At 42.1% G+C, this 27,197-nt stretch overlaps 1 protein-coding gene across 8 annotated transcripts in view; it reads left to right on the forward strand.

The window, feature by feature from the left end:
* The first annotated feature begins 3,014 nt into the window (after positions 1–3,014).
* Positions 3,015–27,197, forward strand: part of mef2d (myocyte enhancer factor 2d) — a 73,766-nt gene continuing 49,583 nt past the window's right edge. For 4 of the 8 annotated variants that reach the window (XM_023980009.2, XM_023980014.2, XM_023980015.2 and 1 more), the window contains exon 1: positions 3,015–3,277. The gene's annotated coding sequence lies outside the window, so the exon portion shown is untranslated. Of the gene's footprint in view, positions 3,278–22,311; positions 22,563–27,197 lie in introns of those variants that run through there. The other 4 variants (XM_023980011.2, XM_070437372.1, XM_023980016.2 and 1 more) reach the window with 3 other exon arrangements.

Raw genomic sequence — 27,197 nt, forward strand, 5'->3', positions numbered from 1 at the left:
ACCAAAATAATAATTTATACTGAACAAAAATATAAATGCAACACGTAAAGTGTTGGTGCCATGTTTCATGTTCCATATGCACAAAAAGCTTATTTATCTCAAATTATTTGCACAAATAAGTGTACATCCCTGTTAGTGATGAGCATTTCTCCTTTGCCAAGATAATCCATCCACCTGACAGGTGTGGCATATCAAGAACCTGATTATACAGCATGATCATTACACAGGTGCACCTTATGCTGGAGACAATAAAAGGCCACTCTAAAATGTGCAGTTCTGTCACACAACACAATGCCACAGATGTCTCAAGTTTTGAGGGAGTGTGCAATAGGCATGCCGAATGCAGGAATGTCCACCAGAGCTGTTGCCAGAGAATTTAATGTTCATTGATCTACCTTAAACTGCCTCCAACATCGTTTTAGAGAATTTGGTAGTACATCCAACCGCCCTCACAACCGGAGACCACATGTAACCACGCCAGCCCAGGACCTCCACACCCAGCTTCTTCACCTGTGGGATCGTCAGAGACCAGCCACCTGGACAGCTGCTGAAACTGTGGATTTGCACAACCAAAAAATTTCTGCACAAACCATCAGAAACCATCTCAGGGAAGCTCATCTGCGTGCTCGTCGTCCTCACTAGGGTATTGACCTGACTGCAGTTTGGCTTCGTAACCGACTTCAGTGGCCACTGGCACGCTGGAGAAGTGTGCTCTTCATGGATGAATCCCGGTTTCAACTGTACTGGGCAGATGGCAGACAGCGTGTATGGCGTCATGTGGGCAAGCGGTTTGCTGATATCAACGTTGTGAACAGAGTGCCCCATGGTGGCGGTGGGGTTATGGTATGGGCAGGTATAAGCTACGGACAACGAACACAATTGCATTTTATCGATGGCATTTTGAATGCACAGAGATACTGTGACCAGGTCCTGAGGCCCATTGTCGTGCCATTCATCCACCGCCATCACCTCATATTTCAGCATGATAATGTCACAAGGATCTGTACACAATTCCTGGAAGCTGAACATGTTCCAGTTCTTCTATGGCCTGTATACTCACCAGACATGTCATCCATTGAGTATGTTTGGGATGCTCTGGATCGACGTGTACGACAGCGCGTTCCAGTTCCCGCCAATATCCATCGACATCGCACAGCCATTGAAGAGGAGTAGGACAACAATCCACAGGCACAATCTACAGCCCGATCAACTTTGAAGGAGATGTCTCTGGGGACTTATTCCCACCAGTGTGAATAGTTTGTTTTTATTTCCCATGGCATTTCCATAGCTTCAAGGCCAACTGGTTGAATGCTATGCTGTCCAACTCTAGGAACAGGCCGGTGTGAGAGGCCAACAGGGTGCCCATCTGTTTGCATTAATTCTCCTCTGCAAAACCCCACTACGTAAGCTCCTTACATAAAGCATAAAATACAGTGTAATCTCTCTACCTACAGCCTACTCCTCCCCTCTACTACTTCTGTTGCTTGATTACCCCGCAATGATCTCTCTTTCTGATTATCTGGCTGTTCGTCGATGGATCACAAAAAGTCCAATGTACATTTATGGATACACTGAATAAAGTGTCAGGCAAGTAAATTGTCCATTTGCCGAGCCTCCCTGGCTGGGCGTTTCCATATGTTGCTCTGCATCGACTGTGGCAGCACAGAATTAAATACGACACATTTTTGGTGTGTGTGCGCGTGCGTGAGAGAGAGATCGAGAAAGAGAGAAATGGGAAGTTAAGGAGAGCCCCCAAAAGTGACTGGAAATATTACAACAGCCAAACAAGACACATTTGATCTAAATAAGAGGAACCTCATCTGCAGTTCGATAAAATGCAAAATGTGGGAAAAGATTAAAGTTGGCCCATTAAACGTTTTATTCAATTTTTGTGTCATCAAATCAAATTGTATTGGTCACATACACGTGTTAAGCAGATGTTATTGCGGTTGTAGCGAAATGCTTTTAAATCTGTCATCAGCCTGTCTAATAATAAATTAACACATTTGTTTCAAAAATGGAGATACTGACATCATTAATAAACCGTAGGCTACTTTTAGATACAATATAATTAAATATTTATGTGATACCATGTCCTGTAACTTTACATTTGACAGCCCTGACCATTTGCTTCATACTGACGAAGTGGTGACGTAGGCTATGTGCGACAGACTGTAATATGAAACTAAATAAGATATGAATACTGTATGCATATTCTCATTAGTCTGGAATAAATAACATTACGTGTTTATACTGGTGAAGTAGCCTTAAAACTTTACAGATGATTATGAGCAAATTAACACTCAAGCGTGTCATGCGCTTCACACTACATCCGTACATTTTCATTTCTATGCAGACCAGCATCACCCCTTTCCTCACTGTAAACACCATTTTCTTCCGCAGCCATGAGATAAGGTAGTTCATCTTTGAAACGCTGCTCTGCGTTTCGCTCAGTGTGTACCGTACCCTTCAAGTGTGCAGAAATCGAAGTTTCCAATTTTACCTCATTAGGTGATACCCATTGTACAGGATTTGTATGCTACTTTCCGTAGGTTATGCTGTACCTATATGCTACTTTATAGAGCTTATGGATGCACTTTTGTCCAACAGCATATAGCCAAATAAATAATAAGACTAAATGCAAGAGAAATGTATTGAGGGAAAACGCACACGTATAAGGTCAGATGATTGGCCACATTCAATAGCCGTACAAGAGGAAAATAATATTTATTTTGCTATTACGCTACAAGGCACATAAGAAATCACTGGCATCACAATTGAAATGACACACTGCATTTCTTCAAACGCTGTGCGTAAATTCGAGAAGTAAGACAATGGATATCATGATTTAAATAGAGACGTTCCCACTTACAGTAAAACAGAAGAGGCGGAGGGATACACTCACACATGATCTCACCATTAGTCCTTCCTACTTCACGGATCACCTTCTACTAACTTCACGTTGACGAGTCAAATCCTCTGACTTCTCCAGTGATTGGTTAAACAACACGAATATCTCTTGCCTATTGGTCCGGCTAGTGTCAATCATGAAGCAGTGCCAATCAAGATAGATTGGGCAGCAGCAGCTACATTGTATCGTTTGACAGAACTAAATAGTTACATTGTACATCAAGAGGAACGATTTTTAAAATTTATACTGACGTCGACAGACAGACTGTTAACATAATCTTTATTCCTCAATCAACATTTTAAATACATAGTCATATATCTTTGAATCTCCGGTTTTACCAGACAGATGTGGATACAGTTCTACAGGGTAAGTCACTCTTCACAAGCTCGCTAACGTTACCCAGGTTAGCTAACGTTACCTGCTAGTGAATATGTTTGGTCAGTAACATTAGGCATCTGTTTACTTTGAATAACTTACATTTAACAACATGTTGCTTTCGAATGGCCACTTTCTGATGTCATTGAACTGAGGGCAACTCCAAGCAACCATAATTCGGTGTGGTGGTCGCGCGCTGTCTCGTGCTTTATTTTGAGTGTCAGGGGTAGACTACATGATGGAGAGTTTGCTTGCTGGTTTGTATTTCTTACAAACTAGGGATTACTTTATGTCGCTTCAATGGTATGATACTAGCACAGTTAATAAACGCGAATAATTGATGGATGTAGGGATTCTCTTCCTTCATGAGCGCAACAGCCGTGGTGACTGTTCACTAGGAGCTGTCAGAACGATTTATGAAAAGTGTCACCGATGTTTTGACACGATTACTCTTCAATTCTATGAATTGCTTTCACTTAAGTGAGTAGAATGAATAGTTTACTGCATACTTTATTCCTATTGAGAGGCTTTTGTTGGTTATTCCTTCATGGCAGACACGCAATTCGATGGTCTCTTTCTCCATCGGCAAGAGAATTACAGCAGAGCATAGAATAGCGCAAAGAGAGCATCAAGGTGTCAGAATTTTTTTAATTTAAGGAACCTTTGGTATTAACGTAATGCGCATGTAAGCCAACGTTAATGTTTTGCGTCCATCAAATGTTAAACATTGCCAAAACACTTTTGACCTGACTGTATAAGAATTTGACGGCCCAAAAATGGTTGCCTGTGGTGTAATTGCTGTTTCCTCACGGGAAAAGTGTCAACAAACTATTGATTACTCCTAAAATCCGGAATTCATTTTGCCCGTGAAAGTGTTGGAGATAGCATGTGTAGATAAATCTTCAGTGTAATTAGTGTGTTGTAATAGGAATTCTTTCCCAATATTCTTTGAGGGAGAAATTATATTCTGTCAGTTTTTCCATTACCCTTGCATGTTGTTTTTACAGTAAAATAGGAAGTCTAGTTATTTTAATTAATGCTCTGCTTAAACCTTAATATGTGACAGTTTAGTGTCTCTCTTGTGGGATTAAATGTATTAATGTATTTCCCCTCCCCCCATAAATGAGGGGCATAAACTGATGAGTGTTTCAGCTATGCATGCAGGTATAGTGCACGTTGTGATTCCAGTCAGGGTGTCACATGGCAGAGACAGGGTCCTCAGGGACACAGTCCAGATAGAGGTTCTCACCAGCCCTGGTAAGCCTCAGAGCAGTCAGAGACCGAGTAGGAGATTACAGGAAAATGAGCTGTCCCCGTAAGGACATGCCCCTGTGTTTCCCGCTGAGGAGTACTTACAGGTAAGACAGGGAACAAATTACACTTTCCACCCTGATATAAAGATAAAGGCTAATCTGTTTTCATCGTTGAGACAGTATGGGTCAGGACCAGTGCCATGGACTGAGTATTCCAACCAATACAAAATAACTGCTGTCTCTGACATTGTCAAGATGTCAGAGCTAATGGGAGCTTTACACCCCTCCCCCTCACAGCTCCCCCTACCTTATCTATTCTCGTCTCTCTGGAAGACACTGGCCCTCATGAGTCTCCTGTGCTGGCCTCAATTTTGACATCATTAGAGGCTCCCGCCATCATTCCCGCATGTGCCACAGGACACGGTAGGATGTCATGAAATAGTTTAAAGTGTTTAGGCATTGCAATTGGATTGGATGAGTTGCACCCTCTTTATTTCTCCACATACACATACACACACACAGCCTAAATTGGCAGATTGAGTGTAAGTAGACTTTTACTTTGCTGAGCCTAAAAACGACAAATAACTTTTAGGCTCAGCAAAGTAAAAGCCTTTTTTGTGCCTGAGAAGCGTGACCGCATCCTACTAGCCTCTGTCAGACAAGTCTCTTACAATTTTTTATTTATTTAACCTTTTATTTAACTAGGCAAGTCAGTTAAGAACAAATCTTTATTTACATTGACGGCCTAGGAACAGAGGGCAAACTGCCTTGTTCAGGGACAGAACGACAGATTTTTACCTTGTCAGCTCAGGGATTCAATCTAGCAACGCACTAACCACTAGGCTACCTGCCGCTCCTCCTTCTCTCCTATTTAATAATGGGCAACACAAAAATGTAACTTAAGTTATATTAAAGGCAAATGGGAAACACTTTACATTAAGTTGGTCTTACACCTATGTAATAACTCTGTAATTACACAAGTGAAAACATAATGTTTTTATGGCGCCCTCAGAATAGCCATGCCACATGGTGGCTCCAGTCAAAAAAATAAGATTCCTCTTGTTAAATCATTCTCCATGGAATAACAATCATCCTCATGCTGCAGCGACCTGCTTAACTGCAAACACAGATGGTCAGCTATTGTGCTCTTCAGACATCTCACATGTGGCAGTCTGTATGGAATAATGACTGAATATGTTTTCATGTAAGTGTTTGAGTATGTGCCCATACAATTACTGTATTTTTATGTGTGGTACGTGTGTGAATGTAAAATATTTGTTTTGGCGTGAGCATCTATATGGAGGGAGGGAATGACAGAGAGAGTAAGGATACTTGAGAAGGGATAGAAGTGGGGGTCTAGCAATCTATGGATTAGACTAAAGAGTGAGTGATCAGCATAGCCCTAAATCCTTAAAATGCCTGCTGCCCAGAACATCCTATTGGTCAAGGCCTTCTCTCCTCCAATTACAAAGTAATTTCAATTAAGCACTAATCTCTGGGACAATCAATGGTGTACTGGCCACCCCTTGCCTGACACAAATATTGATGTGATTTAATCACTGCCTAACCCTAGGCTAAAATAATGCCTGGACAGTTCAAGTTAAATGTCTGTCTGATCTCCCATGCACTGGCTTACAGCTGATCTCATGTTATCTCGCTCTATTGCGAAGGAAGATGTCTTATCTTCACTTCAGTCAGGTCAGATAAGTATAGGTCAGATAAGTATAGCCTCTGCTTATTGTCATGCCGAAGAACCCAATTGTTCCACCTGTAACAAACCAACAGCTTTGGAAAGAATGAGAGCATTTTAGTTATATCAAGTATAAAATACTGAGTGTGTGCTCTCGCCGTGTTTGTTTCTTGGCCTCCTTTTTTTGTGTTATTTTATTCCAAGGCAGCTTTGCCCACTGCTTTCCCACGCTGAGTGTTGAGAGCAGGAAGAACTCCGCTGCACAGCAGGGTCCTGCCTTCTGCCATTATGGCTGTGATTCAATCATCACAGGGCCTCACTTTACCCCAGCACACTGTAAGGGAAAGAAATGTCACCCTCTCTCTTCGCTTGATGGAGCCACAAGCCAAAGGTGCTTATAGTGAGAAGTATACTGGCAAGATTCGCCTCTCCATCCCCTTTCTTTCCATGTCATTTCAAAATGGCCTCCCCTCAATGCTTCATCCTGAAATTGCAGCCAGAGGACCTCTGCACAGGGCAAAGATCTATAGAGGTGTAATATGGGAAGCAGTCTTGGCAACCGTCCCTCCAAGGATTAAAGCCCAGTGAGCTCTGCTTCTCCTTAGCTATAGGGCAGAAAACTCTTTACTAACCCAGGACTAATCTATCCTCCAGCAAGCTCTTAATTGCTGACCTCATGTAGAGCGATGGCCCAGTAACTGAAAGGTTGCTGGATCGAATCACCGAGCTGACAAGGTAAAAATCTGTCGTTCTGACCCTGAACAAGGCAGTTAGCCCACTGTTCCACGGTAGGCCGTCATTGTAAATAAGAGTTTGTTCTTCACTGGCTTGCCTAGTTAAATAAAGTTTTTAAATAAAAAATAAAATAATAATTGAACCATCAGCAGCTGATTAGGGGTTAAACATAAATTAAGGTCATGTGCAGAGAGGCACAGAGGAGAGAGGGCTCCAGTCCAGAGGGCAGGGAGGTCAACTAGGCCTTAGGGTCCCTGAAGGAAAGAGGGGGCCAGTGGAGGGGATACTGTGGGAGAAGTGGAGATGTGAAGTGCCCGCTTAGGGATGAGTGGTTTGGACCATGGAGTGGAACAGGTTGATGGTGATAATGAGATTCTCTACCGATCAGTGGTAATAGAACATGAAAACGGTTCGGTACTAGAATTTTTGTTACTTTCGTTTCTTCTGTCAAACGTGTTTCACGTCGTCTACTGATTGAGAGAGGATTAAGTCTATCAGCGCAGCCGATGTCCCCTTATAGCACGAGAGCACCATGCATGCTCCACTTACTCATTGCTAGCTTTAGCCTGTCCTGAGGAACCACTGTTCTAACTGGTAGTCTGGGCTGCATCACCACTCGTGCTGCACAGAAGTTAACACACTTGAATAATGCAACACGTCATGTAGAAATGTTGAACTGTTCATTACTGGTTGCAAAACAATGTCCATTACAGGCTAGAGCAATTTAAATGCAAGAAGGTGATACCGGCATCTTCCAGTTTTGTAGGCTAACTTTCCTTGCTAGCTTACAGTTGAAGCTAACATCAATTCACTTACCTAGTACCTTGTTTGTGATAATATGCAAACCATAACGCAAAAAGCAGATTTTCGCCGAAAACTTGATTCTTTCATTTCGTGTCCCTTGCCTCACGTCTCTTCCAGTCAATAACATCTTTGCTGGTGCCTTGAACTGACTGTGTGTGAATGACGTCATGAGTCTTAACTACAGAGACAACTCACACTTTTATAGGAGAAGAGATTGCTTCTTCTATTCAAATGTTGTTGATCAGTTAGGGCTGGGATTCGGGGCTTAGATTCATTCAAATTTATGTTTTAGCACGATATTTCAAATGCCTGTATCGCAAGAATCAAGTTTTTATTTTCATGAGTGTTTGTCCGCTTGTTCTCATGTTGTCTTTTTGGCCTTGCCTCCTCTGCTCCTTCTGTGCTGTTTGCACCTTTTACACACATACCAAGCCCCTCCCCCTGCCACTCACAACAACAAAGCTGAGGGATCACTTCTTCCTCTCGAACAAGCGGTTTCAACTCCCTATTTGCATTTGAGGTTTGGTCCAACAGAATTGGTGATATGGACACCGAAACACATTGAGAGATTATTGTACTGTGATCGAGGATAAATGAACATTTCTAACCATACAATTTTTATGTCTCAACTCTATGCATGCAGAGCATACACTACTCAAATTGGACTATCAATGAACATTGATTCTGGAAAATGTATACTCAGTTTTTCGCATGCGGCATTGCGATAACACGTACCGCTAGTAGCATTTTAGCTAAAGACTTATGCTAGCTGTTTAGTCAGTTTATAAATGTGCAATAACCATAAAAAGCGCAATTTATATAAGGAGTTGGCAACTCGTTCTCATTCTGAGAAATAAGGTAACGTAAACTCGTACATCGCCTTGGTCCGTACAATTGCCCTTATTTTAGCGCCCCAAAACGTAATACTTCCAGATCAACTGTAATGTCAATACCATTGTAAAGCACAATTTCTTCCCTTTCCAACAGAATAAATTACATGACCTAAACGCTGCCCGTTTCTGCATAATTCAAGCAGGCAATGAGCCCCGTTGGGTCTTTTTAAAAATGGCGGGTGGGGAAGCGAAACTAATGCCTGAGAGTGAGAAGGAGAGATATCGTGTGGGAAAATTACTTTTTGTCACTCGATCTGTCCAACTTATCACCTTATCGCCTCTAAAATGTAAATAAAACACTATAAAGAGTTTATATAATGTGTCATTACATACCTATTTGAAGGTTTGTGTCGAATTTGAATCGGGTTTTTAGGGCGGTGCTAAAGTGATCTAAGAAGTAAACAGTGGCTTTGAGAATGATGATCGCATGCAATGAAGACGCAAAAAATGACTAGGTTTCCCCCCCTTACCCCGTCACTGTCCATTTCTTGTTTTTAAAGGATGAGAGAAGTGCTACACCTGGTGGAGAGAGATTGTAAGACAGAAATAGTTGCTTTATGCGTGCTGTATGTTACGACATGACACGTCTAGATGTAACGGAGGGTCCGTTTTTTCAACTTTTCTCCAATACTATAAAGCCATTACCATGTCGATCAACGCTTGAATAGAAACCTAGTTCACTCCCCCGATTTTGAAGTCAACACAGTCGCTACAGTCCCATTTAGTTTTCTTTGTAGCCTCGTTTTGAATGTTGCGGTTGCGCACATTTGTACTGAATGGGGTGAGTTTACGTTAGGTTGCTTGATTTCAACTTCTGAACAAAGTGGAGGGGCTAGCATGCTGTCCAGAACGGTTGGAGACGGACAGACGGTTGTGTTCGTAACAGTTCAACTGTTCTACCTTGTTAGCCAGCAAATAGATCCAAGTTGGCTAAACTTAAAGTATAAAGATTAGCTGGCTACTCACTATAGATAGGGCTGGGAATTGCCAGTGACCTTACGATTTTATCACAATACTTAGGTGGCGATACGATATGTATTGCGACTCACAATTTTATGTTTATTGCAATTTAATACTGTGATTTTATTGTGATTTTGATGTTCCCAACATACTGTTTTGATCAGTTATATAAATAAAAGTGCTGGAAACAAATTGGCTTTCTATTTAAAATTTAGATGGAGAACGAGCTATGAAGGGAAAATACTGTAGTTTTGGTGCAGGTACAGCCTACTAGCACAAAATAATATAGCTAAATTGTCAAAACGATACGATATATTGTCAAATAATATCCCGATATGTAACTGTATCGATTTGTCTCCACCCCTATCACTAACTCACTAGCACCTGGGCTTGTGCTTGAGAGATTGTTTATGAGACCTGTGTTAATTTTCTATAATGCCTGCTACAAGAAGTTAGTCATTATTAGTGAATGTGTGTTATGTGTGGTTCTAGTTAAATCTAACAAATAGGGCATTTTCATAGACAGACTTGAAAGCCAGATCAGTGATTATAAGTTCCACATGGACAGTTACCACTGCTGGCTTGCTTCTGAAGCTAAGCAGGGTTGGTCCTGGTCAGTCCCTGGATGGGAGACCAGGTGCTGCTGGAAGTGGTGTTGGAGGGCCAGTAGGAGGCACTCTTTCCTCTGGTCTAAACAAAGATCCCAATGCCCCAGGGCAGTGATTGGGGACACTGCTCTGTGTAGGGTGCCGTCTTTCGGATGGGACGTTAAACGGGTGTCCTGACTCTCTGAGGTCATTAAAAGATCCCATGGCACTTATCGTAAGAGTAGGGGTGTTAACCCCGGTGTCCTGGCTAAATCCCCAATCTGGCCCTCAACCATCACGGTCACCTAATAATCCCCAGTTTACAATTGGCTCATTCATCCCCCTCCTCTCCCCTGTAACTATTCCCCAGGTCGTTGCTGCAAATGAGAACGTGTTCTCAGTCAACTTACCTGGTAAAATAACGGTAAAATAAAAAAATAAAAAATAAAAATGGAAGTTGAACATATTTATTCTGTAACCCCACAAAATCAGCCAAAACAAGCTCAATAATTCAACGCATACACACTCCTATTGAATATGATTCACCTGTATTGTGAATAGGCCTACATCTTCATTTACCCAATTTAGCAATAGACTAGAGATTTACCATTTAAAATAAATGATTACTATTATGTGGTTAAAAAAACAAACAAAGTAAAAATAAAAAAGTTAAATGTAATGATATTGAACTCAAAAGGTATGGATCAAGTGCCATTCTGTTACTTTGGCTAATATGCCTTATTTTTTTTACGTGTCATTTTGGTATAGAGTATCGTGATTCTAAAACTGGTATCGGTATCGAAGTCAAAATTCTGGTGTTGTGAGTGGTAACGGCCTGGTACAGTTGAGGTCGGATGTAGTAGTCTTATTCTAATTACCAAAGGGTGGTTCTTGGCATACCCCCAATCTAAAGGCAAAGTAGAGAAGATTGACATATTCTCAACACGATTGTAGGTAGTCTATTTGAGGCTCCCATTTTGCATCTTTTACTGCCCTTCAGATTTGATTCCCACCCACCTTTTCTTGGTCATTTTGAATAAGCAGAGGTGATTGAATGTTATGAAATAACCTGAATAGCAGTGAGAAACAGCTGAAATCCTCTCATATTATTTAGAAATACTTTATTTGACTTGAAACGGCTACTTGCTCTCTAGCGGAGGTTCAAACACCTTCAACCTGAGCATGTAGAACTTCGCACCAGTTAATTGGGTACAAGGACGCAATGTTTCAAACGGCTCCAACACACCAAAGAGTAATCTCATGAGCATTTGAATCTGTTACATCCATTCTCTGAACTAAAAAACTATGAGAACTGACTGGTGTCACTCTGGAAAACCGAGTTCCCTGAAACGAGGTGGTTGATTTTGTGTGACCACCGGTGTCGGCTTACAGCAAAAATAGCAGCTGCTCGCTTCTCGAAGGGGAAGTTATGTTCCACATCTCTGCTTGTTAGAATTCAACCATAGACTTAAAGCCGTGAATGGTATAGCGATTAGCGTTCCATTGTACTGCCGGTCATAAAAGCATACCAATGATTCCCTATTAATTTAATATACTGTAGCATTCATCAATTCTCACTGGAGCCATTAGTGTACCATAACTAAAATAACATTTCCTTTCACAGCTCTAAATGGTCACTCTTGATCCTTGTTGTTGTAACAGCATTAGTAAGCATGTTAACATCTCGCATTGATTAGATGGACTCCGAAAGATGAAGAGATCTTCCATGGTTCTTGTAAGGGCAGCTAAATTCACTGAAATGACCCATCTTAACAGTTCTTCAAAAGTTGGTTTATCATCAGATACCATTGTCTTGTGATTGGTTTGCTCACCATGTTTCTATATGTATGTCAATCATGCATCAGGTTATAGCTTACAGTGATCAATGTTTCGTAAAAATATAGCTGAAGAGAAAAAAATCTATGGTAAATCCTTACATCCAGTTGTTGCTTTTCTCTAAAAATACTCTGCTCAGAGCACTACATTTATCCAATCTGCCTCTAAAGACTGCTTGAAATATACAGCTTTGGAGAAAAACATTGAAATCTGGGTTGACCTCCTTTTGGCTAGTAGGTAGAAACAGATGAATAAATCAAAATGGTGAATGCACGTAACATGTATTTTTATCTGGGATTATGGAATCTGTAGGAGTATATTAAAACTCCCTCATTCCGTTCCATGACGGTGTCCATATCCTTTTGTTTTCATTCTTCTTCTCTACCACTCAGTAGTTTTGCCAGAGGCTTTATCCAGATGAAGTCAAATTTCCCTCCTTAATATACTCTTTGCGAATAGAAAGGGTAATCTTGCATAATGCCAACCGAATGGGCTTTTGGGGGGTCTTTGGTGGGATCAAGACATCACAACACATGTAGGCTAAATGCAACACATATGCAAGATTATCATTAACAAATGAGTCTGGGATGAGCAGGGATGAGCAGGGATTCGGAACACAAAGTGTTACACTACACCACACCGGGGCCAGCGTGACCTTGACTGTGGTGTCAATTTAATTACATTTGTGTTCATTCAGTTCAAATCAGGCAAGCCTTTTTTCTGTCATTTTCTACATAAAAGATCTCAAAGAAACAAGGTAATAAGAACAGTATTTAGAAAATCTACTGAGTCGAGCACAAATGGTTCATAACTAACCTGAACCAGTGTGTTCAGGTAATATTAGATTTAATGTAAGGGGAGAGGACGTTTGATCAGGATCAGCAACCACCAGTGAACTGTATTTAAACAGAGTATTGGATGAGGCCTTTGGGACAACCAACCCGTGTTCTTTGGAAAATGCAGCTGAATCCATTGGACAATGTGAAAACTTCAAGTACAGTGGGAAGGTCTGTCATTGTTACGAGAGTTCAAAACCATTCAGGAGAGAGACAAAAGTAGAAATGAAGAGACTTCCACAGCTGTAGAGAAATGTAATAATCCCAACTTTGAGACTGGAAGAGAAAAAGAGCGAGTGAGACCAAGCGCCAGCTATGCCGCTGTGCTGACGGGGTTACCGTGGTGCGAGAGCAGGGGCTGGCCATCACTTCGGCACAGCTGAAACGGCAAGCGCCCGAGCTGAAACATTACACCTCCGCCTCTCACACTCCTCTCTCCTTCTTCACTCCCTCTTTCCCTTTGATCTCAAGTCCTGCCATTACTTGCTCTTCATCCTTTCCAAACTCCCCTCCCATCTTATTCCCCCCAAACCTGTGTTTTACACTTGTTATGTCACTGACTTACGGCAAATGCTGTAAGTTGTGCCCTCAATTGAATGTATATCACCCTTTCCTCACTGCGGCGTGGTATAGTTTTATGGTTGTACAGATGTGGTACAGTAGTGGGGCCATCTGCACAGGGCTCATTGAGTTAGCCGTGCGCTCCATGCAGGGTGTGTTAAGTTACGTTGGGAGGGAAGATGGCTGGCTTATTCCTCTTCTCTTGTGAAGCAGAGAAGAGCTGGCAATGGTTACAGTGAGTCAGGGAGAGGGAGAGAGTAAAAAAATCCCCTCTCCACCCTTCCAAAGTGACACACTTTCCATTGTGTGCGTGTGTGTGCGTGCATTGGTGCTTGTCTGGTACTGATCCCCAGCAGCAATCTGAGTAGTGTGGACAACAACTGGGAAGGGCAATCTGATGTTACCATGGAACAAGTGTTGAAATGGCAGACTACTGCATGTCATACAGCCTTTGGACCACAGAAATACAGTCTATAATCAGGTTTACATCCAACCTTTTTATGCGAGTAAAGTACATGTCGTATAAAAAAATGTCATGACATTCCTGATGGAAACAGCTAATTTGTTGGTCAAATTTCCAAATGTAGACCAAACAAAATATGCTAGACAAGGTGGGATCAGTTTGTATCTGTAAAATTAAATATGCTTGAAATGGCGGTGGCAAGTTTGTGTGGTCCTCTGACCACGACTCGAAAGCTTGCAGTTTATTAGTCTACAGATTAAAGAAATGATGAGGAACTTCACAGGATGGTGAAAGTGCACAGTGATGAGCTTGATGCTCCTTTCCAATAAATATCCTGGTTCTTATTCTGATGACATGGTGATCGATGTTTGGCTGCCATTTGACAAATAAAATAATCTTGCTCTTTTGTCCATAATAATCTCATCATGTGGGCTATACCCACACTGTGACTGTGAGCTGTTGGCTTAGGCGCACATGCCAATACCAGAGTGGACTATATAGCAATGCAGGTGGTCAGTTAGTTTGCCATGGGGAAAATGCAGTGACATTCTAGATAGTGTATTTTTCTCACAATTTTTAACCGACAGCCTCACCGTTCCTCTCCATGTATTAGATAACATTTAATTTCAGAGTGTTTGCCGACTGACTCGTCCTCACCTCTCTCTCTCTCTCTCTCTCTCCCAGGCCTCTTATGCTCTTCATCCTACACAGTCTTATGTGCACACACAGAGACATCTATCCACTGAGACACACACACACACTCACTCTCTAACACTCACGCTATGTGTTTACAAGTCAGCTTCCATGTGCGCTTTGGCCTCGACACTCCAAGTGCATCTTAACCACTCCTTCCTCTGGAGAAGTCTGGCTATTGTTTATATAATTGAAATGGTTATCATATTACAGCTAAAAGCCAACAGACTAATTTCCTTCAGAAAGAAAGAGAAATAGAGAGAAGCATGGAGAGGAAGAAAATAAGTTAGAGAAAATGTAAGAGATTCAGCAAGGATAGATGGATGGAGAGATTGGAGGGTGAGAAGGTAAGTGACAAGAGTGAGGAAAAGTGTTCTGCTCTATTTTGCACACACAGCAAGAATACCCAAATCCTAAATTCTTTTTTTTCACCCCATGGTTGGTTTTCCCATCCAATCCAAAGAAGTGCTGTGCTTTCAAATCCCCTCTCTTCTAGAGCTTTAGCCTTTTACAAACTGTCTACTTGTCCTAAATATGAAGACAGCATTCCCTCACAATTCAACTTTCACAAGTCTCTCAGTCAGTCTGTCACCCTTGAGACTGTGATCACAGCTCCCTGTAAGAAGAGCGCTGCAACCACTGGTAGTTTAACTGCAGCCCAAGGCCCCTTCAGCTGCTTTGACCTTCTACCACTACCTGTAAAACTGATATCTTGCTGCAATTCATTTTCATTGTGTGTGTCAGTCTAGTTTGCTCCTGAGAAGGTTTAAGAACATCTGACTTGTATACCTTTTTAATGATTGTATTATTTAATAATTGAAAGCAAAAATGTAATACAAAATAGGGCATCATGTAACATAATGTCTACAGATTACATAAAAACATTGAGCAATTATTCCGGATTAAAACTGTAGTCAATGATTCTATTTCCATTGTGGTCTTGCTGTTTGGTAATACCACTGAGGACATCCGTAAGGGAATCAGCAAAGGAGCTTAGCGGGTTTGCTTGTGCCATAGTTCTAGTCGACACCAGAGTAGCATGTGTTGACGCTCTCACATACTGTACACAGTGCCCACACACTGAGCCGCGTGGTCAAACCAAGCCTCTCCAACACATGCTGTCAGGTCATAAAGCTCTTTTTTAAAGGGCCAAAGAATAGGTGGGTTAGAGATGGAGAGGTCAACTGAGTTGGACGGGTGGTTACTGGCATGTCTGTCTGTCTGTGTGTGCGGCTCAGAGGAATTATGGAGCTGGGGACTAAGAGGAGAGGAAGGGGGTTATAAAGGGTCCCCTCTGACCCACCTGTAGCCTGTCAGCTGTTGTAAGCCTGTTAAAACGTCAGCTGTTTCTGAGATGTGTGTGTGTTAGATGGGGGATAAGGAAGGGAGGAGTTTTTGTGGAGGCCTCTCTGCCCCACTGTGTACATCAAATGTCTCGTCGCCTGGGTGTCTGTGCACAACACAGCGCCTCGTCTGCATTGTGTGCAATGACAGTTGGGCCGTGCCATGCCGAGCATATACCCCCCCGGTCTTATTTTCCCTTGGGGTCAGCTGCCTCCATCTTAAATACCGAAGTAGTCATCTAGCACAGCTCTTGTGGGCCATACCAGTCCATTGTGATCTGAAGGACAGACTTCTGGACCCAATATGAAAAAGGTTTACTGAAAAAGCACAGGTTGCCTCTTCTGTTAAATCCTATCTTGAATCTTATAGGACAATACATTCCCTTTGACTGTAGTGGCTAGAAATAGCCATTCGGGTTGGGCGGTATCCAGATGTTCATATCTTCATACCGTCCTTCTCTCACCCTGAGATTTACGGTGTTACAGGCTTAGTGCACAAGAGGGCACCAAAAAACACGAAAAATCCCATTGGGCGTCTATTACCAGAATGCTAACAAAATAAGCACAAGTAATAGCGATTTTCCATGAAGGTTGCTAGCTAAATTTGCTAACGAGCGAAAATGAAAATAAACTAATTGCAAAGACAGGCAAACCAGCTCATAAAGTTATGCATATATATATATATATATATGTAGGAGCTACCGAATGCCGTTTTTGGTGAGTTTGGACATTTTACAAGCGAATGTGAACGAGACATTGTGCAAATGAACAACGTTTTGATGCATGCTTGTCTGAAGGAAGAACAGTACTGTTTCTCCAGCAGCATGTCTACACACTGTGTCTGTCTGGAGTCGCTAGGGCAACAGGCCTGCCTGCTCTGCTCAGAGAAGAGGGGGCAGGAGCAGACAGGTCGCGAATGGAGAGGATAAAAAAACGCAAGGAAATCAAGATTGTTTTATTTATTTAACATTTTATTTAACTAGGCAAGTCAGTTAAGAACAAATTCTTATTTAAGATGGCAGATGTACAAATAACTTATCCAAAGGGCTTTGACTTCTCAAACACGGCAGAAAGCTAAAATAATATAATGCCCGGTTACCTTATTAATTCAGCCACTTACTTAGATAACAAGTTAAAATTAAGGGTCGTGTTAAAGCATAATTCTGTGTTTTCCACGCAGGGAAAAAATATAACGCATAAATATCTTGCTGCATTTTGTTAATGTGGATCTAAAATGTTTCTTGTTGTAATTTCTGCTCGCCATCAGACAGATTTTGTGCTTCAGTTGCACTTCTTAACTTGGATGACAATTCACAGATGGGCATTTTATCAGCAGACAGTGCCCTGACTGATGTGTAGCTACTTTTCTCCATACTTTTCTCGGTGTAGTCAACCAATTTTTCTCTAGTAAAATGCAAGATTATCTTTAAGCAAAACATTAGGAAATGTAGCTGACTACATTCTTTCTATGATAGGCCTAAACATTAGAAATATGATGGCCATGCATTGTTTTGTAAAAAAATACATTGCTTTTTCATTGTAAGCTCATTTACTTGTGTGGCTGCCAGCCAAATAGCTTTGCACTTCTGTTGTCATCTGATGAAAATTATTATTTTCTGCTGAATGTGTTGCACTAATATATTTTCTGTGAAGGAAACTATAGTTGCACGTCCCTGATCACTCTATTAAAGTAAAAAAAAAACACTGACTTTCAATATAAAACGCAACCCCTGTCAATACACAGCTGGACTCACCTGCTCCCGCTTTCTCCAGTTGTGCTATTTACAAACGCATGACTGGCTCAACTGTTCTGGGGACCTAAGGTAAGCTTCATAAAATAATGTGAAAGGTAAAATGAAGAACGCGATCTGCTTTATCTCCTAATGCATTGCACAAGTTGACTGCAGGTATTTACAAAACAAATTGCTACAAATATTAAAATCTATTGAAAAACTTCAAAGAAATCATTTTTCAACGATATTGAAGAACCACCCTGTGGCTATAACCCAGTATAAGGTTTACCGCACAAGCCTAATACCCATCACCATAGATTAGAATGTGGACTCGGGAGCCTTTCTTGTTTTCGTCACTTCTTTTTTTTATCCAGTGATCATGTATAATCTGAAGGCTGTAGTAGATTTCATACAGATATTCAACATCAAGTATACTCAAATTGGATTTTAACATATGCTCAATTTAAGCCGATATCATGATTCTACAACTTACATTGATTCCATTATTTGTCTTTACAAAATAATGAGACCACAGGCATTGGTTTTATTGAAATGTCCTAATCTGTTCACAATCAAAACAACATCCTGTTGATAAACCTTTGAGTATAAACGTTATGTCTCATTCTGTCTCAGCCTAGACTAAATGTCTGGCACCTCCCAGGTTGGTCATTCTACTGTGTGGTAGTCTCCGAGTGTCGTTTCTGGCGACTGCCTCGGTGTGAAGGCAGGGGACCTTTGTGGTGGCAGCTGAGCGCGGCGCGGCTGAAGGGAACAGGTTGCCGCGTCTGTTAGGACTCGTCTCGCTCCTCTTGACCTCTACCCTTTAGCTGTGACAGCTCCCAGGGCTGGGAGATACCAAATTTCCCCTGATTAGGAGAATGCCTTCAAGGCTCTCAGGGAGGGACACTAACAGAAATCCATGTTGTTGTTGTTGGACAGTAGTCTTGTTCAGAGAATTTGGGTCAAGTCCTTTGGTTGTCTCTCCAAGCACTGTTGATATTCATGAATGAGATCATATTAGTTGCTAAATGTTAATGATGTTGTGAGGCTGATTAGGGTAAAGTGGGTCGGATGTGTTGGCATCTTCTTTTTGAGAATCCCCAAATATCTTAGTGGCAGCTGTTGCCACCTAGGACTGAAAATTGTGCTGAATGGTCAAACCCTGAAGGAATGTCTGTCAAGTCTCACATCAGACCTCAGGTCAGAATTTCAGGGTTTACTACTTTTACCCTGAAGATTATTATACTATAATAATGCATTAGAGAACATTGTTTTCACGTTACTGAAAAGTTATTGTTGTTATGGTTGACACAATTGTAATATAAATTGTCACAAAATTAAAATGCTGTACTGCAGTTTCTTTGTCATTTTGCTTTTTTATGTAGTCCCTGAGAAGGAAGCAGATTTGCATAATTAGGGTATTCATTGTCAAACACTTGAAACCGTATCATGTTTGTTCACAAATCTATTAGTCATTTACAAAGAGAGTACCAAATGGGCTTGTATTGAATAAAGCATCTGTGAATTTCCTGTTATGCTGTTCGAGCAGAGAGTTCCTTCTAAAGACTCACCTTTCATGGTTCAATCTCTATTCTGTTATTTTATTTTAAAAGTGTACTTTGTAAGTTAGTGTTGTCAAGATACCAGAATTTTGACTTTGATACCAATACCAGGGTTAGTATCACAATACTCGGTACCATCACGATACTAAATTCCAAAACGGTACCATAGCAAAAAAAAGTATGCATATTAGCTAAGTCACAGAATGGCAATTGATTCAGACCAAAACCCGGCTCCTGCTCTGTTCAATCGTTGGGCATCTTTTGAGTTCAGCATTATATTTGCAAATGTTTGTCAATGTATGCATTAATACAATCAATGATACAATCAATTTGACTTTGGTAAGAACAATCTAACTACAAAACAACATGGTAAAACAGGGTGAATCAAGATGTAGTGTAGGTCTTCACAGTACAGGTGAATGCATATTATTCAACAAGTGTGTGCATGCATTGAGTTACTGAGCTTGTTTTAGTTGATTTCATGGGGCTACACACTTATTTTATTGGCAACTGCTAGGAGAACATTAGATGAAGGTCTCTTTTTTATAAAAGTGTGTGCTGCTTCTTTAAGAAATTGAATGAGGTCATTTGCTGAGACAGAATGTGGCTGTGGAATCTGACTTTGGCTATGGAATCTAGTGTAAACCAGACGGAAGGCAAGGGAGACGAAGAAGTGAATGAGCTTTTTGGTGGCGAGGGAGACAAAGTGAATTAATTTTTTTTTTTTGCTGCTGCACAGCTTTGAAATCAGCATATTTTGCATTAGGGTTATCACAAAGTACTAGAGTAGTGAATTCAGCTGTAGCCTAAGCTAGCAATGAAAGTGAACCTACAATTAAAGCTGGAAGCTATACCGGTATCGTCTTGCACTGTAAAAGGGTTCTAGGCTGTATGGACATTGTTTTGTGAACAGTAATGAACAGTTTCAACATTTTCTACATGCTGTGTAGCATTATTCAAGTGTGTTAACTTCTGTGCAGCAAGAGTGGGAAGCTAATGCAGCCCAGACAGCTCTAGCAATGAATGAGTATGTGGAGCAGGTGCTTTACTGTGTGCTCTAAAGCCATAGTGCAAAGAACCTGCTTTATGAAAGGGGCTGCGCTCAGTGTGCTGATTGAAAGGATCAAGTCTGTCTATCACCTGAAACACATTTTGACAGAAGTACCGCACAAAACAACATTTCTTGAACCAAACAATTATATATTTTTTTGTATCTCAAAAGTACTGAATTTTTGGTATACTGTCAACACTAGTGTAAGTAGTATCCACATTCTCTGCCTGGGTAGACCCTGAACAAAGTGAATCTGGACTCCTAGAGTAAGCAGCTGTCCAGCACAGGGAGGTATAAGAGCTCTATGGAAGTTTATTTGCATGTCCTTTTCTAAAACCAAATATCCCTTCCAGTATGGTTGCGATACGATACCATCATGATACTTAGGTGCCGATACGATATGTATGGTGATTCTATATGTATTGCAATTTGATACTGTGACTTTACTGAGATTCGACGTTCCAAACATATTGCTCACCACATGTCTTCTGCAGCGGGACAAGCGAGAGTTTTGAAAAAAGAAAAAATACTGGAGTTTTGGTACAGGTACAGCCAACTAGCGCAAAAATAATATTGCGATATTTTCAAAACAATATATCGGCAAAAAGAATATCCCGATATGTAACTGTCTATTTTCCCCCCATCACTACATTCCAGCATAATAATTAAATGATCCATTTGGTATTGTGACTTTTTTCAGGGAAAAACATAAATGCCTTTGTTCTTTAATACTCTCCATACTGCAGCTCTACCACCACCATCCCTCTCCCTTCTTGATGCCTGTACTCTACCACCACACGTGGGCCAGCAGCACCACACAGTCCTGGGCAGCGTTCACATTAGTCACCGGAAGAGAGGAGGCAGTCACATGGATCCCCTTATTAGGCTGTGGGCCAACACAATGTGTTCAACATGGAGAGCCCCAGGCTGCCTTGCTAGCACATAGATGATAAGGGGGAGGAAGGGAAAAACCTGGAGAGTGGCAGCGAGATAAGGCCAATCACTGGTGTTTTGTTGTTGAAGTAATTGTGTCCTCAAAGTGTCTTGTTGTGTTTAGGGCTGTTGTGCATTTTTCCCATCCATGTGCAGATTTCCTCTCCGATACTCAAAGGGAGCCATTTCTTTTCCCTCCCTCAGATGTATCCATATAAGTTATTGCTTCAAGGCGAGATTGCTCCTCGGAATTTCAACCCTTTGTTAACCAGTTGGTTTCTGGACATAGACGTGCCTTTACCCATTAAGATATTTGCTGTGTTTTGTGGAAACTCAATGACACAACTGTTCAACAGACTCCTGGCCTCACATTTCCCACACCCTCTCGACCCCCTCAGAGATTCAAAGGTCAGGAAAGGGCACAGCCTGAGATTTACTCCTTGGGAAGCAGAGTCATTCTTGGAAACAGACACAAATGACAACTTGTACATATGGCATCACTTCTCAACTCTCATGTGGATTTCTCCAGTTTTCCAGTTTTTAATTGGGCCTGATTGTGAGATTATAGCTAGTCAAGTCAGAGCCTTCAGTCGTACCCTTGAACGTTTTGCCTTCTTGTATGACACACTAGCAATTTGAGGCAAACTATGTGACTACACGCAACATGTGTAAAAGAAAAGATGAGTAGGTCAAAAGACCATTTCAGAACATCTACAGATTTGGGGCTGCATAGATCAGCACAAGTCCGGTGTGCCCAACCTTTCAACAGCTGAGCATGTGTGAGGAGATGACAGGGGGTAGGGGGAGAGGGGCTGTTGGAACAAAAGGTGTGTAGGGGCAGCTGCCACTGCACTGACAGCAGCTTGTGAATCCGAAGGGAGAATGTACACATGTGGTACAGGCCAGGGAATAGGGGGGGGGGGGGGGGGGGGGGGGTATAGAGGATCTGACAAACTACAGAGCCTGACTGCATATTAGGGCAAAGGGTGACTTGGGAAGGTTAGGGAGGGGGTTGACCGAGGGGGGGTTGTTTCCAGGGGATGGAGGGGGGTTGTTGTCCAGAGGGAAGGTGAGTATGGGGAGGGGGTCTCCAGTGTGAGGGGCTCTGCTGCAGTTGTCATTTCTACCAGTTGTGTGCAGGATGGACACCACCACACTTTGTTTGGACCCATCTCACTGGGAATATGCCTGAACTTTGACTTAGAATGCTCTGGGTGCCACTGTAACAGAGTCTTTTGGATTCAATTCAGAGTGCTTGCTGGTGCTTTCTGCCTTTTTTTTTTAAAGAGTCTTTTTAAACTTGTGCCTCTGATTTTTGACTGCGGTCTACTGATCAGCTAAGGGTAAGGGCAACCAATACCGGCATTGTGTTTTCATATAAGATTTGTTGCTTCCTTACAACGTTACTTGTGCATTAACTCAAATGTTGCTCCAGCTAAATACCTAATGAATTTAAACAGAAAAATTTCCCTCCTGAGCACAGTCTGAGGCCTCTCTGGTTTATTTTCTAATGAAAAAAAAGTTGTCTTGGTGGAATAATATTACTGTAAGACTGTGCTTTCAGCATATTCTTTCACAGAACAGCCACATGTTCAGGGTAGTTACTGTGTTTTATGTTTTGCTTTTGTGGTTTAGTAATCAGTATAGGAGGCTAGTGTGGCTCAGGCACATCCTGAGGACTTTACGAGGCAGATGTCAGACTGTGAAGTGACTTACTGTGTGGCCTGTGCTTCACTGTCAACCACACAGTGGGGCCAACACTATTAACAGTTTCCATCCTGGTGGTTTGGTAAAGCCTACTTTGTGAATTCCCCACTTCTTCTACAGCAGCTCATGTGACTCAGTAGGCCTAAGTGACATTTTGGTTTATTTGATAGGTTTTAGGTAGCCAGTTTTCATCCAAGTTCCATCTACATACAGTAATAGCATAAGGGTATGCTATTTTTTGTTTTTTAAATGTTAGCATTGTGCTAATATGCTATGAAATATGGCCTTACATTATCGTTTTATTTTTGTCTTTTCTTTCGTGACTCGCATAACTGTGAGAAGAATAACTCTTTCAAGCTACTGATCTGTGAAGTGTGGTTAGTTAACTCCAATTTTCCACTTTTCCATTGCAATTGGCTGCTCACTGCAAGTCTGTTTTCAATAGGGGTTTGAGACGCTAACCGAAAATGAGTTGAGTTTTTCCAAGACATGTCAATTTTACTTCCTTTAATTATATTCATGTAGCACGCTTAATAAGTCACTGATCAGATACTTCTGAGCAAAAAGCCCTGCTAATGATCATGCAGCCTCAATAAATGCTCCTACGAAGAATAACAGAATGATGAGAAATCTTGTGAGAGTCACTGCAGGTGCATAGGAGATGTGCAGGATACAGTGTAAGTAGGTTGATCTCTTCAAATGAGGTTAGTCAAAGAACCTTGGTTGTCTAACCAAAAAATGACCACATGTTTGGTAAACACATTGCAAGCTCCTTCTATACGTAGAGTTGTGCTAAACACTGGTAATCTCCTGAAAACAACATCACAAGGTTTGGTGCACTGTTGAGTATTTACAGACTCATTGTCATGTTTATATGTACATTAGCTTTTATTCACTAATGACTTAAAAGAGCAGGAAAATGGTTTCAAATTCGACATAAGGCTGAACCAAGACATTCCAACACCCACTCACCGGTAGTCTTAAAAATAAACAAACGTGATACTATTTAGTGATCGATGACTGTACTTAAGTGCCAGTCAACTATCTTGATCTTTTCTGTCTAGCTCTTTTGTGAGGCCTCATTGACAGAACATGTTCGACTGGTGACAACAACCAACGTTTGCACACACAGACCTGCGCACACACACCCTCTTCCCTAATGTCACATTGATGTCGTCAGTGTTTTGTCTGGAGGGGGTTTTTCTCTCTCAGACCTTCAGCGCTGGTTGGCCCTCATCTGATGCGAGGTGAAAGGGAAGTTTTGTGGGGGAGGGGCATCCATTAGGTTTCACCAACCGAAAGGCTGAGAATAAAGAGAAAGATGATGGGTTGAGTATTCCCATTAGAGACATACTGGTGGAAGAACCTGTGGAAAGCAGCAAGGGATACTTTACTCTACCCAAGCACCTGTGTTTATTTTGTTCTGGCATGGCCCCAGGAGTGTTCCAGGTGAATGGGAGCAGTTTCCAACTCCCAGGGCTGGGTGAGTGGGTGTGGTCCTGTTTGTGGAGGAGTCTGTGATGTCACCTGACAGGTCAAACCACATCGCCACACTAATAACGTGGTGACAGAGACAAGCCTCTGTCAACAACAAACCTGACTYCACCAGTCTTGTGGCCCTCTTAGTGCATATGAATGTGTGTTTTTGTGCGCAGTTAAGTGAGAGTGTCGCAGAAGGCAGACTTGTTTGTGTAGGAGTTTGTGATTCGTTGTATGTGTGGTGGCGGTAGTTCCGTGACAGTAAGGTGCTTTGAGGTTGTGTCTTTGTGTATCGTGTGTGTTTGTTGTTGGGGTAGACTGCAGTATTGACATGACTGGCAGCGGGGGCGTGATTCACGAGCCGAGGAGCGCAGATCTCTTTACCGCCCATCCAAAACCTGTCCAACCTCCTCCAATTTCCCACCCCCTTCTAGAAGTGCTGCTCTTGCACTGCAGCTAACCCCTCACCAAAAACCCACCCTACGATTGGTGAACAGAAGGAGGGGGGTGGGATCATATTCCCCTGCCAGTTTTGGCAGCGTGAGCACAGGCACAAGCCCAGTCACAAGCCAAACCGCAGACCAAGGTCCAGCCCCCATCCTTCCTTCCTCTCCTCCAAAGAATCCAAGCCCACCACCATACATTTCTCCACCATATCACTCACACAGATTCACCTTCACACTGAATACTTCAGTAATAAGCCACAATGCACACCCGTCTAACCAAACAAGAGGTCAGTCAACAGGCAGAGTGGAAGTGGACCAGCCGTGCGGAATGGCTGTGCCGGAACATGAGGCAACAGGCTGTAAATATCCCACAGCTGGTGCTGGGACTACAGCCCAAGGTTGGGGTGAAAGCACAGAGTCCCACTGGGTAGGATGAGAGAGAGATCAGTAGCCCAGTTACTGCCTGTGTTTGTGGATATGTCTGCCCCAATGAATGGCTAACTAATCAGACTCCTGTCCCTCTGTTCAGGTGGCCTCCATGCCTCAGGTGTGGATTGCAATGATTATACGCAAAACCGTGGTGGCACTCTGGTTTGATTGAWTTCTATTAAATTCCGAGTAGCAATTTCATTTGCATGGAGCAGCCAGACTGTCATCCATCATCTAATATTTTATCGTTCATACAGTCAGAAGGGATTCTACCTTTACCCTCGCTCGGGTGACCATGGTGATACTGAATATAAGTATTGATTTGCCTGGACCACAAATTGAGAGAGATCTSTCTTGTTGATAGCCTCCACAGAGCCCGTTGCCCCATGCAGCCAGAGAGGGAGATTTTGCCTGCTCTGAAAGAAACCTGAGCTGTAGGTGACTCTCCTGATATTGGRGATGTCTGCCAACAAGGCAACGTAAGCATATACACAGCAAAGCTTGTAACTGCTCTCAATAAACAGATCTGTTTACATAAAACAAAACAAAACCCGCTGCCAATGAGAGGTAACTTAATTTTAAAGGTTAGTTTTCTCCTGTTTTGGGTGTAAGTAACAGTTTCCTAACTATAGTGTAGCTGTGTTTGTTATGAGCAGACTGTGGTCAGTCCTGGCAGGCTCTGGTGCTGAGTGGGWAAGGTGATGGATTTCTCAGCAGTGCTGTTGGCCTGACTCCAGCAGCCCACACCACTGACTGTTATCTCTGTGCCCCAGGGTGCTCTGATCCAACTTACAAAGAGATGGACGTGTGTGTGTGTATATATGCATACACAATTGATAGCTTGACACATGTATAGCCGACTACACTGACAGGCTGACACACAGTCATACATACATGTATATATGCATTGACAGAAGGACATACACACATGCACAAAACCTCTCCYACACAAATCTCTCTGCCCATATGCCCTGCTGCTGTGGCATGCAATTGTAGTTTGTGCTATACGTCATGACTCAGTCGTGACCCCTGTGCCTATGGCACCTGTGTAGGCTATGACACATGCAGCAGAATGAATAAGGTGGTGGCAACTCTGTGCGACACTGTGGCTCCTACTGTGTTGCACCACCTTTTAGCCAATAGCTCTGCTCCCTCAGGCTGAACAGGAGGTGGTCCTCTGAAATGGTTGAAAGAACAYCAACAGATTTTCTGAACTTACACACAAATGATGCACCATTTTGTATCTTATTTGATGGATTATTCTGTCGTGAGTGCCTTACGGTTCTGACCTTACATGCAAAGATCAAAGATCTTGCCCATGTAGTGTAGCTGTTGATATTTTAGTGTGCAGTATACTATCTTCAACAATACAGATACAAATTGCATATATTTTAGGGGGTTACTCAGGGCTCAATGCAAGGACCACTGCAGAATAGCTTTTATCGGTGTTAATCTGTTCCTTGTCTTAAGTATCTCACACACTCTCCCTAGTTCAGTCAGTCAGTAGACARTCTCCAGGCCCTCTGCCTTCAATGTGAGAGGGGAGATTCTACCTGACATCAGACATGGGAGGCTGACTCCCGCTGCATGAAAGGTAAAAGGTCGAGGCTTGAACACCCGGGCAGATAAAGCAGCCTTTTCATGTGTGACCGGCCCGCAGCCCAAAACAAATCCCACTGACCGCTGCCTTTGAACTGTAGACCAGTGTTCCTATGGCAGGAGTAGTGCTCTGCTCCCTCACTAGTCCACTACTATTTGAGTGTATAACATAAAACTCAAGTGTTTTCTGTTTTAYTTTGAGTATTTTCAGTATAAACCTGTCTCTTCTACAGTCTTTGGCAAATATAACACCCCCCCTCCAGAGTTGCTCCTGTTTGCTAGTATATAATGGGCATTTCCATCAAAAAAGACCCATGA

This window comes from Salvelinus sp. IW2-2015, linkage group LG35 (genome assembly GCF_002910315.2).
Source record: "Salvelinus sp. IW2-2015 linkage group LG35, ASM291031v2, whole genome shotgun sequence".
Taxonomy (NCBI): Eukaryota; Metazoa; Chordata; class Actinopteri; order Salmoniformes; family Salmonidae; genus Salvelinus; species Salvelinus sp. IW2-2015.